Raw genomic sequence first — 11,798 nt, 5'->3', positions numbered from 1 at the left:
TCATCCTTAAGCTTCAAACCTAAGCAAATATTTCCGCACTTAATTCTGTTTCAAGTGTTTGCAAGGGTTTGCGCAGAATAAAAAGTGATTTAAATCCTTAACTGGATTTCTTTTAAACCGTTTTTCCTAAGTCTTCATCAATAGCCTTACCCCCATCTCTATTGATTAAGCCGATCCTATCAATTGGTATCAGAGCTCTGTTTCTATTCTCAAGACTTTTCCAAGAATGTCAACCATAACCAAAGATGCCAGTGCAACCGCTATTCCCACTTTCTCTCGAGGAAATTATATCGTATGGAAGAAGAGAGATTGTGCTCATCTTTCTTCTCTTCATGACGACATGTGGAGTGTTATCACAGATGGTCCTATCAAGATCGATAAGGAGAAATCCGAATGGACCAGTGAAGACAAGAGGAAGAACAACCTCAACAACATGGCTCTTGATGTTTTGTATAGATCTCTCGATGACAGAATGTTCAACTACATCATCGAGTGTGACACTACTAAAGAGGTCTGGGACAGACTCACCCACCTATGTGAGGGCAACGAGCAAACCAAGGAAAACAAGATCATGGTTGCCACTCAACAGTTTGACAGTTTCAAGATGTGTCCCGGTGAAACAATAAACGAGTTCGACACCAGATTCAACCAGATTGTCTCATTCTTATCTATCCTTGGCAAGACCTATAACAACAGGGAGCTTGCTATTAAGATCATGCATACTCTTTCGAGGGAATGGGAGATAAAGACAATGGCTATGAGGGAATCTAAAGACCTCAACAAGATCTCGCTCTTCGATCTATTTGTTGATCTCAAGGCCTACGAGTTTGAGCTGAACTGTAGGATTGGAGTAGATCAGTCCACATCTATTATCATTGCCAAAGCGTTGGTGACTGCTGAAGAGGCACCAACAGCTCCGGATGTGAAGATGGCGGCGCAACAACTAAGCAGCAATGCCATGTCTTGCTTCGTGAAGAAGTTTGGCGACTTCATGAAGAAGAGCAACTCTAACTCAAGCTCTTCAAATTCCAATGACAATAAGAAATCCAAGGCTAATGTTAAATGTTATAACTGTGGCATTGCATGTCATTAACAATTGGAATGCCATAAGCCTAAGCGTGAAGATAAGAAGGATGATGAAAAGGAACTTAAGGCTCTTATGGCAGGAGATGGAAAGAACAGAAGAAGCATCTGTGACTCTTACTTCTCATCCAGTGATAGTGATGACGAAGAAGTGGATTGCTTCATGGTAGAAGAAGATAAAGAACAAACTCAGAACACTGAGGTACTTTACTTCTCTTCTGAAAAGTTTTCAAGGGAAGAACTGGTAGCTGCACTAGATGACATGGTCATAGAGTACAGAAAGCTAGCAGAATCCCTAAATAAAACAAAATTGTCACATGAAGTGTCTCAACTAGTTTTACCTCAAATTTTTTAATCAAATGTTTTTGAAAAGAAGTTTGCAGAGATCTCATTTGAGAATGAGATGCTCAAAGAACATATTCAAACTATTTTTGCTGAAAACAAGAGGTTAAACTATGTTTTTAGTGCATGGACAAGGTCTGAAGAAGCTGTCAAATATCAGATTAGCATGTTGAAACCTGCTGGATCTAGATCCGATTTAGGATTTGATGGCGATGACTCAAACTTATCTTGCCAAAAGTTAAACTCATCGAATGACAAGCTTAAGACAATAAGCTTTGTTAAAGGAAGTTTGACTGATATTGAATCTGATCCCATTCATGAAGAAGTAGATTTTAAGAATGAAATAATTTATGTTCCGCCGACCGTTAACTATTTGAAAAATAAGTTAGAAGCAGCTAACAGGTCTGGCAATCTAAAACTTGACTCAAAGTCAAGGAGTTTGAAAAGAAAGTATTCTTCAAAAGCTAAGGGATCAGTGTATAGCAAGAAGTCATTTGCTAAGTCAAAATCATACGCATTAATCACAACACAATATGGGAAATACATTAAAATATCTCAGATATGGATTACTAAGGGACTAATTGATCGATGACCCAATTAAATATGGGTACCAAAGTTTGTAAATAGTTTCTTGTAAAGGTGATGCAGGAGGGCTGCAAGAAGGAAGCAAGGAGAATACTCTTTTGAGTATACATCTTAGAAGATCAACAATGGCCTTTGCCATTCCAGAAGACTAAATGGTTTTCTGTGTTTTTGTTTTAAAATACTTTTGGTCCTAAGGATCTCAAAACATTTATTTATTCATTTTGTACATGCACAAAATAAGAGGGAGAAACTATTTTAAAAATAAAGATACACTCAGACGAAAGGCCTTAATCGGTCTATTAGACGAGGTCGACTAAAGGAAAAAGCATGTACTTAGACGTATTTTTGCTCACACTCTATGCATCTAAGTCTATATGTCTTGGTTTAAAACCTGCGCGGTTAGACGTACACGTCTAATAGACGTTAGACGTTTTTACGTCAAGAGCAAGTGGATGCTCACATCTAACCAAACACACGTCTAATACATGTTGTTCATGCATAATTAGACGTACACGTCCAATAGACATTAGACGTATATATATATGACACGTGATTAGACGCTTGCGTCTAATAGACCCATTCGTCTAATAAACGTTTAGTTTTTATAGATGGGTGCAGTAAGAAAAATGTCTAACTACGTGTGTATTAGACCGATCAAGGACAACTGTCCCACGTGAGGAGATATCTATTTTTCCCGCTCAAACATAAAAACAGTCATCTTCGAATAACATGAAGACACACGTCTTTCAATGTTAAGAGATTGACTAAAATACCCTCAATATAATGATGAATTTTTGGAAAGGACGTCTAATATTAATTAATGAGACATACACCAAGGAAAAACGACGGTTATCCTATATGACTCTTTATAGTCTATATAAGGACATCTTTGCATGAGATTGAAAGCTTTTTCTCACTCAAGATTTCTAAGAACCCTAGATTTCTTTGCTTTTATCTCTCAAAAACCCTCGATAATCTTGTGTCTGTTCATATTCTGTTGAAAATGGGAAATAAGAGAATCACGCTGGGTCATTTACTTTGCAGGTTGATTTTTCTTCAGTTTATTCCTTCGATCAGCAAGAGGTGGTCGAGATGTTCAGAACCTTTGAATATTCTGGTCTCGGAAAATATCTTGGCAGTCCGTTCATTTTCCATGAAAAGGATATACGGGAGTTCTTCAAAATGGTAACGATGGTGGGTGATTCCATTGTAGCAACTGTAAACGGCACGAAAATTTCATTCAACGAGGCAACCTATGCGGAGTTCTTTGAACTTCCGTCGGAGGGGCATACTTTCAATAAGCATCTGTCATCGGAGGTAACAGAAGAAATGAGGAAGGTTTTCTTAGCCGATGGTTCGACGATTCGACATAATGGGAATAAGAAGGCTCTCAAACCACAGTTCATTTTACTTAATGATGTGGTGGCGAAAGCGCTTCAGGGGAAGGTTGAGTCGTTCAATCTCTACAGTCAAGATCGGTTTGACTACATGTCTGTCATTTCAAAAGGGATTCAGGTCAACTAGGCCTCAACGTTGTTCCAGAACCTTTGCTTCTCAATCAACCATGAGAACAAGGAGAGCATAAACTTTGCTGCTCAAATAAGTCGTCTATTGGAGCATTTGGGGGTCCCGATGGAGGATTCTGAACCAATCAACCCGACCAGGGTGTATACTATCTTCACAGTCGCTAACACCCTAGTAAGAATGAAGAACAACAAAGAGTCGCTCTCTAGAGTCTCAAGCCAACAGACAACAGGAAAGTCTGTTACCTGGTCCAAACATCCAGCGGCTTCTGTCCTGTCTACAGGAGCCAAACGAACCAAAACTGTAAACGAGTCTAAGGCTAGTTCTACCAGCCTTAAGAGCTCCTTAAAGAAGGATTCTAGAATAGTTGATTCCAAAGTCAGGCAAGGTCCAGTCGAACTTTCCACCATTCCCTTGTCTTTCCTGTCTCCGGCTGCCAGTCAGTTGTAGAGATCATCAAGGTCCCTATTTCTAAAGGAGAAAAGTCAAAGGCGCCTCGCGTGTCTAAATCGGTGAAAGCTTTATCGAAGGTAACCACTCCCTATCTCTAGCCGAAGTGCCTAAATTCAGTGTTCCTAAAATGGAACAAGATAAATGTGATGATATTCCTGTTGGGGAATCTGCTGTCGGGCCGGATGTTGAGTTAGTTGGTCTAATTTGTGAAAATATTGACAGGGTTGTGTCTCTTGTATGCCAATCTGATCTAGTAGCCGCTGGTGCTACAGAGTCTATTAGGATCTAGGTCGCGGCTGGCGGACCGGGGTCTGGCCGGTTAGCGCGTTTCACTCAAAGGTTGGTGATTAATCCGGTTAAAGATTAACACTGGGGTTTCAATACTACACAAACTGTCACAAACCCTTGAACCGAGTTCAAGTGCGGAAGTGGTTTGTTTCAGGTTGAAGAAGCACACACACGAGATAGGCAGAACCGGATTTGGATGAAGTCGATTTGAGTATGGTAGGTCGGTTTTAGGATTCGGTAATTTGGTTATAATGATGTAGGTCGTTTTAAGTAGAGTCGGTTAGAACACAAGACCGGCAGAAAGTAAATAACAAGACAGAATTTTATGGATGTTCGGAGATAAAATCCTACGTCACCCCTTCCTCTCGAAACCGCAAGAAGGATATTCACTAAGGAATACACAAACACAATCCGATCGAGACTTATTTTCTGCTCGATAACACCCGTACAATTGTAACCGAAATTTTAATCACTCTTCAACTACACACTTAAGCTCTTTTAATTTAGAGAGATAGAACACGATTTTTAACTTAGGTTGTAGAAAACTCTCAGAACTTGTAGCCGCATTTATTCCTCTTCAGCTCCTTCTTTTATAGGTGAAATGTGTCAACGGTCACATTTCATTTCCTTGAATCTGATTGGTTGAGTAGAGGTTCAGTGATTCAGACCTGGCGGTCTAGTCTTCAGACCTGGCGGTCTAGTCTTCAGACCTAGCGGTCAAACCGGCTAGATTTGTCTTTTACTCAATATGGTAACTGTCGGTTGGATAGTTTCCTGTACCTGGAAGATTTTGTCTCTGATTTATCCTAGAGTGGAAAGATCTTGTCGGACGATCTTCTGCAGCCTTCAGACTGTCTTCAGACTTGTATGAATATGGCAATACTAAAGTCTGTTCCTTCGGTATCATCCTCAACAGATACTCGAAGTATCTATTTGTACTGGTCGGTTGTTTATGTTAACCGGAGGACTTCCGGTTTTCCATAGCTTCTGATTGACCGAATGCTCAGTGATTTTGGCCTTCTATTTTGACCGATCTTGTCTTCTTGTTCGGTCAGGTTTTTGGTCGGTTGGATTGCTTGACCGTTTGAGTTTCTTAACCGGTTGAGTAGTTTGACCGGTTGAATTCTTTACCTGTTCCTGCACAAGAAATTTGTTTTTGTTAAGTTCTATTTAACCGATCTAATTTTATCTAATAGTGTCCGTTCAACTAGAACAATGTACAAATCTTATCCTTGTTGCTGATGGTGCTTCTGAAAAGGCTCTCTTTGTATTTGTGATAGAGCCTTCCGCTCCAAACCCTGTTCCAAAAGAGTCCTTAGTGACTGGGAATATTGTTCCTATCGAACCCATGCCTGGACTCTTCAAGAAACCCCTGTCCGTCCATGAACTGATGCGTTCCACAAGACAATTCGGTGGAATTGTTTTTGGGGAACCAATGCCCTTTCCAAAGCCCGTTGAGGTTATTGGAAAAGGGAAGGATGTTGTAACAAATATTAATGAGGAAGTTTCTGAGGCAACGTGTATTATTGACCTCATGATGAATCAGGCCAAGGCGATAGATGCTGAAAAGATAGAGATCTTTGACTCTTGGATCCTGAACAGAATGTCAATCAAGTATGATGAGGTCATCACGGGTTCAGGCATAAGCAGTCAATGGAAGAAGCTTGTCGTCAATGAAAAGAAAGTCTTGAAATGGGCCAAAACGTCGGAGGTATATGAAGTTCTGAAGAGAAAAGAGCTTATAGAAGCTAATCTGAGAGGAAGAGCTCTCTTCCCTATTCTCCAGGACAGAAGAGCCAACTTCAATCCTATTGAGAAGGGTGCTGAAGCAGAAGCAAAAGATTTGAAGAGGTTAGAAGAGATCTTGGAAGACTACATATCCGTTGTTACCTGGTATGTTCATGGAGCAAGTTTCTCAAGAGCTAGCCCATTCGGTATTTCCTCAGATGAAGACGAATCTATGGACATTTCTAATGATTCTGCTAATAATGATGAGCACGCTGCTGCTATTTTGATAAAACTTGGAAGCCTCTCTACAGAAGAAAAACGTCTACTGGATCAACCTGCAATTGAGCAATATGTGGAACCTATTCAAGCAAACCCATCTATTGAAGAAGAAGAAGTTGTTGAAGAGCCTGTTCAAGCTCTTATTTCTCAAGAAAAGGAAGTTATTGAAGAGCCAATTCAAGCTCTTATAACCCATGAAGAAGAAGTTGTTGAAGAGCCTGTTCAAGCTCTTATAACTCGTGAAGAAAAAGTGGTGGAATCCCCTAGTGTTAGAGTAGAGGTTTCTCCAGTCAAGGAGGCTCATGTTGTTCAACCTAATTCAGCTCATTCTGAGGGTGATCCCTCAAAGGACAAAGAAACAGAGAAGAGTTCTTCATCTGAGGGGGAACAAGTTAATACGTCCAAGCGTCTACCATTCCCTGGTATCAATGCTACAAACGTTTATGAAAATATTCTGAATCCTTATCACAGTTCAGGAAACTTGCTCGAAAGGATTGACAGGGCAGAGAAAGAGTTGGAAGAATAAGAACAAGATAAATCTGATGGTGAATCTGAGAAGGATGAACCGGAGCAGTCCATGCAAGTTCATATCAACATCAGCCCCATTCAGACCGTTGTAGTAGATTCGCAAGAGAATTCATCTAATGAAGGATCTTCGACTAACAGTACAAAGCTCATTAAGTCTATGTCAACTTTGTTAGCAACGCTCTAGAAGAATGTAGCAGTAATGGGATCCAATATGACGAGAATCATGACGATTCAGAAAGAGGACAGGAAGGATTTGGCTAATCTTGTTAAAACTCAGAAAGAGTTGGAGCAAACGCTGAAGAAAAACACGTATGATGTTCATATCTCCAATACGAATTTTTCAAAATTTGAAAAGAAACTCTTCAAACGACAATCGGAGATGATGAACGTTGAAAGACAAATTAATGTTGATCTTCAACGAGAAGTTATGGATGGAATTGGATTGATGCAAAACCAGATGGTGGAAATCCAAGGCAGCATGAGAAGAACAGATGCTGAAAGACTAGAGTACGCTGATTCCATTGCCAGGAAATTTCAAGCTGAAGAGAATGCTAAAGCTACTGCTGAAAAAGAGCCGAATCTCATTACTTAGGGCGAGGTAAATATAGATAGAAGAGTTGACGGTGTGGCAACCGACACCAGATCTAAGCGAAAAACAACAAATGATGACAACCCAAGGCCAACTAAAAGAGGCGGAGGTCGCAACGGTAGTGATCGTGGAGGCCGAGGCAGTGGAAATGATCGTGGTGGCAGAAGTGATGGAGCCGCTCGTGGTGGCCGAAGTGAAGGGATGAGCGGTGAAGGTTTCACCTACCCAATTGATCCTCAAGTGAAAAGGGAAGGCCAATAATCTCTCCTCCTTAAACTATTCTCCATTAGTTTATGATTTTGGTTTTCTAAAACATGGTTTCTGGATATTGGTTGTTTTGAAAAGTTCTATGTAAGATGGATGAACTAGTTATACTATCTATTTTATATGATGGGTATTTAAATTGCTATCTATGCAAGGTTTTAACATCATCATCAAAAGGGGGAAATTGTTTAGTCAAATTATTTTGACTAATTGTCAAAGTAGTTTGACCATTGGAATTTTGATGATGAATGTATATAAAACTCAATTAAGTCGTCTAATTGTTTTTGGTGCAGGTGTATTGAAAACAGGTTATATTAGACTAAGTCTAAATGAGTGACATTAGACAAATTGATTATTCGATGAGAGTTAGACGTACAATCTAACTAGCGGAGTTAGACGTGTAGTCTAACTAGCGAAGTTATATGTGCAGTCTAACACACGGAGTTAGACGTGCAGTCTAACTATCGGAGTTAGACGTGTAGTCTAACTAGCGAAGTTAGACGTGCATTCTAACACACGGAGTTAGACGTGCAGTCTAACTAGCGGAGTTAGACGTGCAGTCTAACAGATGAAAGTTAGACGTGCAGTCTAACTCATTCACATTAGTTTGAAGTGAACTGTAATTAGGCGTGAAGTCTAATCCCATTAGACCAGGTGGTCTAATGGATCTTATTATTAGACGGGGACGTCTAATTTCATTAGAAGATGTCGTCTAATTGAAATATGTCTAATGTCATGCTTAAGCACTTGCTTGAAGCTAGCACTCACCTACCCACGATCAACTAGCTGTACGCTACTCCTGCTCCACTTTCTAGTGAAGATCAGTACAACTGTCAGTTGCAACCAATTAATCAATGCCACGTCAGCAAATATTCTTCCCACTATTTATTTTTGCAGGTATATCCCTAAAGAATATTTGGCGCACTACCAGATTGGTACGGCCACAATCCTTGTGTTCAAAGTCTGCTATGTACTATGGAGGCGTTCCAATGGAAGTAATCCACATGTCATTATGAAGATTCCGCTGTTGGTACCTGTTCCTTATTTAAAGAATCTCAAGGACAACGGACGAACTGCCAGACAATTTGCTGAATATTGTGAAATACAAAAACTTACTGTTAGCTGCTTTCTTATTTTACTATGTATTAATCAAGAGATAGTTAGAATAAAAGCACTGTTTTAACTGAGTGATATTCTTCATCATATTGTAAGTTTAACAGAGTATGTTCTGTTCAACAGTGAGCTATTCGTGCAACTGTATTAGATTCAAAGCAGAGTTTGCTCCGAATATCCATAAACAAACTACTATTTCGTTTTATTCTGTCATCTTTTCATTCTTTATCCTTAAGCTTCAAACCTAAGCAAACATTTCCGCACTTGATTTTATTTCAAGTGTTTGCAAGGGTTTGCGCAGAATAGAAAGTGATTTAAAACTTTAACTGGATTTCTATCAAACCGTTTTTCATAAGTCTTCATCAATAGCCTTACCCCCGTCTCTATTGATTAAGCTGATCCTATCAATTACCTCACGTGTGACGTTTGATTCTCAACCATATATGAATCTTCATTCTAGAAATTCGCATCTTTATGCGCACTTCCTAATATGATTTGAATTCGATGTTCAAGAAACTTCATTGTTGTAAGCCGCATCTTCATGCGCAACTTCCTAAGATGTCTTGAATTTAATTGTTGAGAATCTTCGTTGCAGTAAGCTGCATTGTCATGCGCAACCTCTCAAGATGTCTTGAATTCGATTGTCGAGAATCTTTCTTGCTGTAAGCCCAATATTCATGCGCAACATCCCAAGATGTCTTGAATTTGATTTTCAAGAATCTTCCTTGTTGAAAGTCGTATCGTCATGCGCAACCTCCCAAGATGTATTGCATTTGATTGTTGAAAATCTTCCTTGTTGTAAACCACATTATTATGCGCACTTCCTAAGATTTCTTAAATTCAAGTGTCAAGAATCTTTTTGTTGAAAACCGCATCTTTATGGACACTTTCCAAGATGTCTTGAATTATATTGTTGTGAATATTCCTTCTAGTAAGTTGTATCGTCATGTGCAACTTCCTAAGATGTCTTGAATTCAATTGTCGATAATCTTCCTTGTTTAAAGCCATCTTTATGCGCACTTCCTAAGATGTCTTGAATTTAATTGTAAAGAATCTTCCTTATTGTAATTCGCATCGTCATGCACAACTTCTTAAGATGTCTTGAATTCGATTGTCGAGAATCTTCCATGTTGAAAGCCGCATCTTTATGCGCAATTCCTAAGATGCCTTGAATTCGATTTTCAAGAATCTTCATTACTGAAAGTCGCATCTTCATGCGAACTTCCTAAGATGTCTTGAATTAGATTGTCAAGAATCTTCATTGCTGAAAATCGCATCTTTATGCGCACTTCCTAAGATTTCTTGATTTCGTTTGTCAATAATCTTCCTTTCTAAAAGCCACATTGTCATGCACAACTCACAAGATGTCTTGAATCCGGTTGTCGAGAATCCTTATTTTTTGAGAAAGCCGCATCTTTATACACACTCCCCATTAGTTCTTGAAATTAGTTTACAAGAATCTTGTGTTTGTTGAAAGCCACATTTTCATGTGCAATCCCGAATATCTTTTGAATTTGATTGTCAAGAAGAATTTATATAATAGGATACACTCAAGTGTTAATTCTTAATTTTATTATGAATTTATAGAGTTAGAATATCAAGATCTCTTAAAACGTAATTGTCAAGAATCTTCTCCTCAGCAAGATGGACTTAAGTAACAATTCCCGATATGACTAGGAATTTTCACAATTAAAAATTACAAGATCTGATTCTTAAGTAACTCTTGAAATCTGATTCTTAAGAATCTTCTTTTTCCAAGAAGTTGGCATCTTCATGCACAATTTTGCAAGATTTTTGAAATATGATTTTCACGAATCTTCTTTTCCCTAAAAATCGCATCGTCATGCGCAACTCCCGAGATCACTTGAAATAGGATTGTCAAGAATCTTTTTTCCCATGATGACACGTCTTCTTCTTGAATTCCTATTGTCATGAATGTTTTCTTCACAAAAAGTTGTATTTTCATGCGCAACTACCAATGTCTCTTTAATATGACTGTGAAGAAGTTTTTTCTCAGAAAATAGATCTTGAGTGGTAATCTCTGATCTAACTAGGGGTTTCCAGAATCGAAAATCACAAAGATTCTTTAAATCAACTATCAAGAATCTTGTTCCAATAGAGGTCGCATGCTTATGTGCAATTTTCAAAGCTCTTGAAATCGATTTTCAAGAACTCTTTTACTCAGTAGGGCGAATTTATGTAACAATTCTTAGTCATACTAGGAATTCCCAGAAGTTAAAGAAGTTAAGATCCTTGGAATCTGATTATCAAGGATCTTGTTTCCCAAAGAGTGACATTCTAAGTGCGATTCATAAAGATTTTTTAATCTATTCTTCAAAAGAACATTTCTCCATATCAATTTGCCTTTGCATAATGACTCTTGATCATGCTAGGAACATTCTGAGTTTGGAAAAACTCTTAGTATCGTTAAGATTGTCGCAAATGTCCATGTCCTTTAGTAGTCGTACTAAAGACATTTCTCCCTACATAATGTGTTTAAGACACATGTCTGCACTAAGAGCATTTTTTTAGAAAATGCACACATGATGGGTACGTAATTTGGTGATCACCATGAGCCTTCCCTAGTAGATCCGTGAATGGAAGCTCTAGTCTATACTATAATTATTCTAGTGAGAAGTGTGTCCAGACGCTCAACCTAGTGGTGTAGACCTTTCTCAAATGCAATAAATTCTAGGCAAGAGAAAACTCTTATGTTGCTAGGAGAGTTTTAAATAAAATATTAAATAAAAGATTACATAAAAGACCTTGCACTTGATGAAAATTTTCTCGTATCCCTAGTTTAGACTAGGGGTATTTTTCCGAAAAATGCATCAAAACATTTTTGGGTAATAACATTTAACTTGTTCATTAAAGACGTTAATATACACTTTTGTTATTTGGACTTTTAATCTATTACAGATTAAGATAATAAAGCTCTTGTGAAATCCTCTAGCTTTGAGTGCTAAGTTAATCTGGTGTTTGAACTGTGCTTTCCTTTAAATTTGATAGGATAAAACTCTCA

Source organism: Impatiens glandulifera, chromosome 3 (assembly GCF_907164915.1).
Source record: "Impatiens glandulifera chromosome 3, dImpGla2.1, whole genome shotgun sequence".
In the NCBI taxonomy this organism is placed as follows: Eukaryota; Viridiplantae; Streptophyta; class Magnoliopsida; order Ericales; family Balsaminaceae; genus Impatiens; species Impatiens glandulifera.
Note: the sequence above shows the minus strand (reverse complement) of the source record.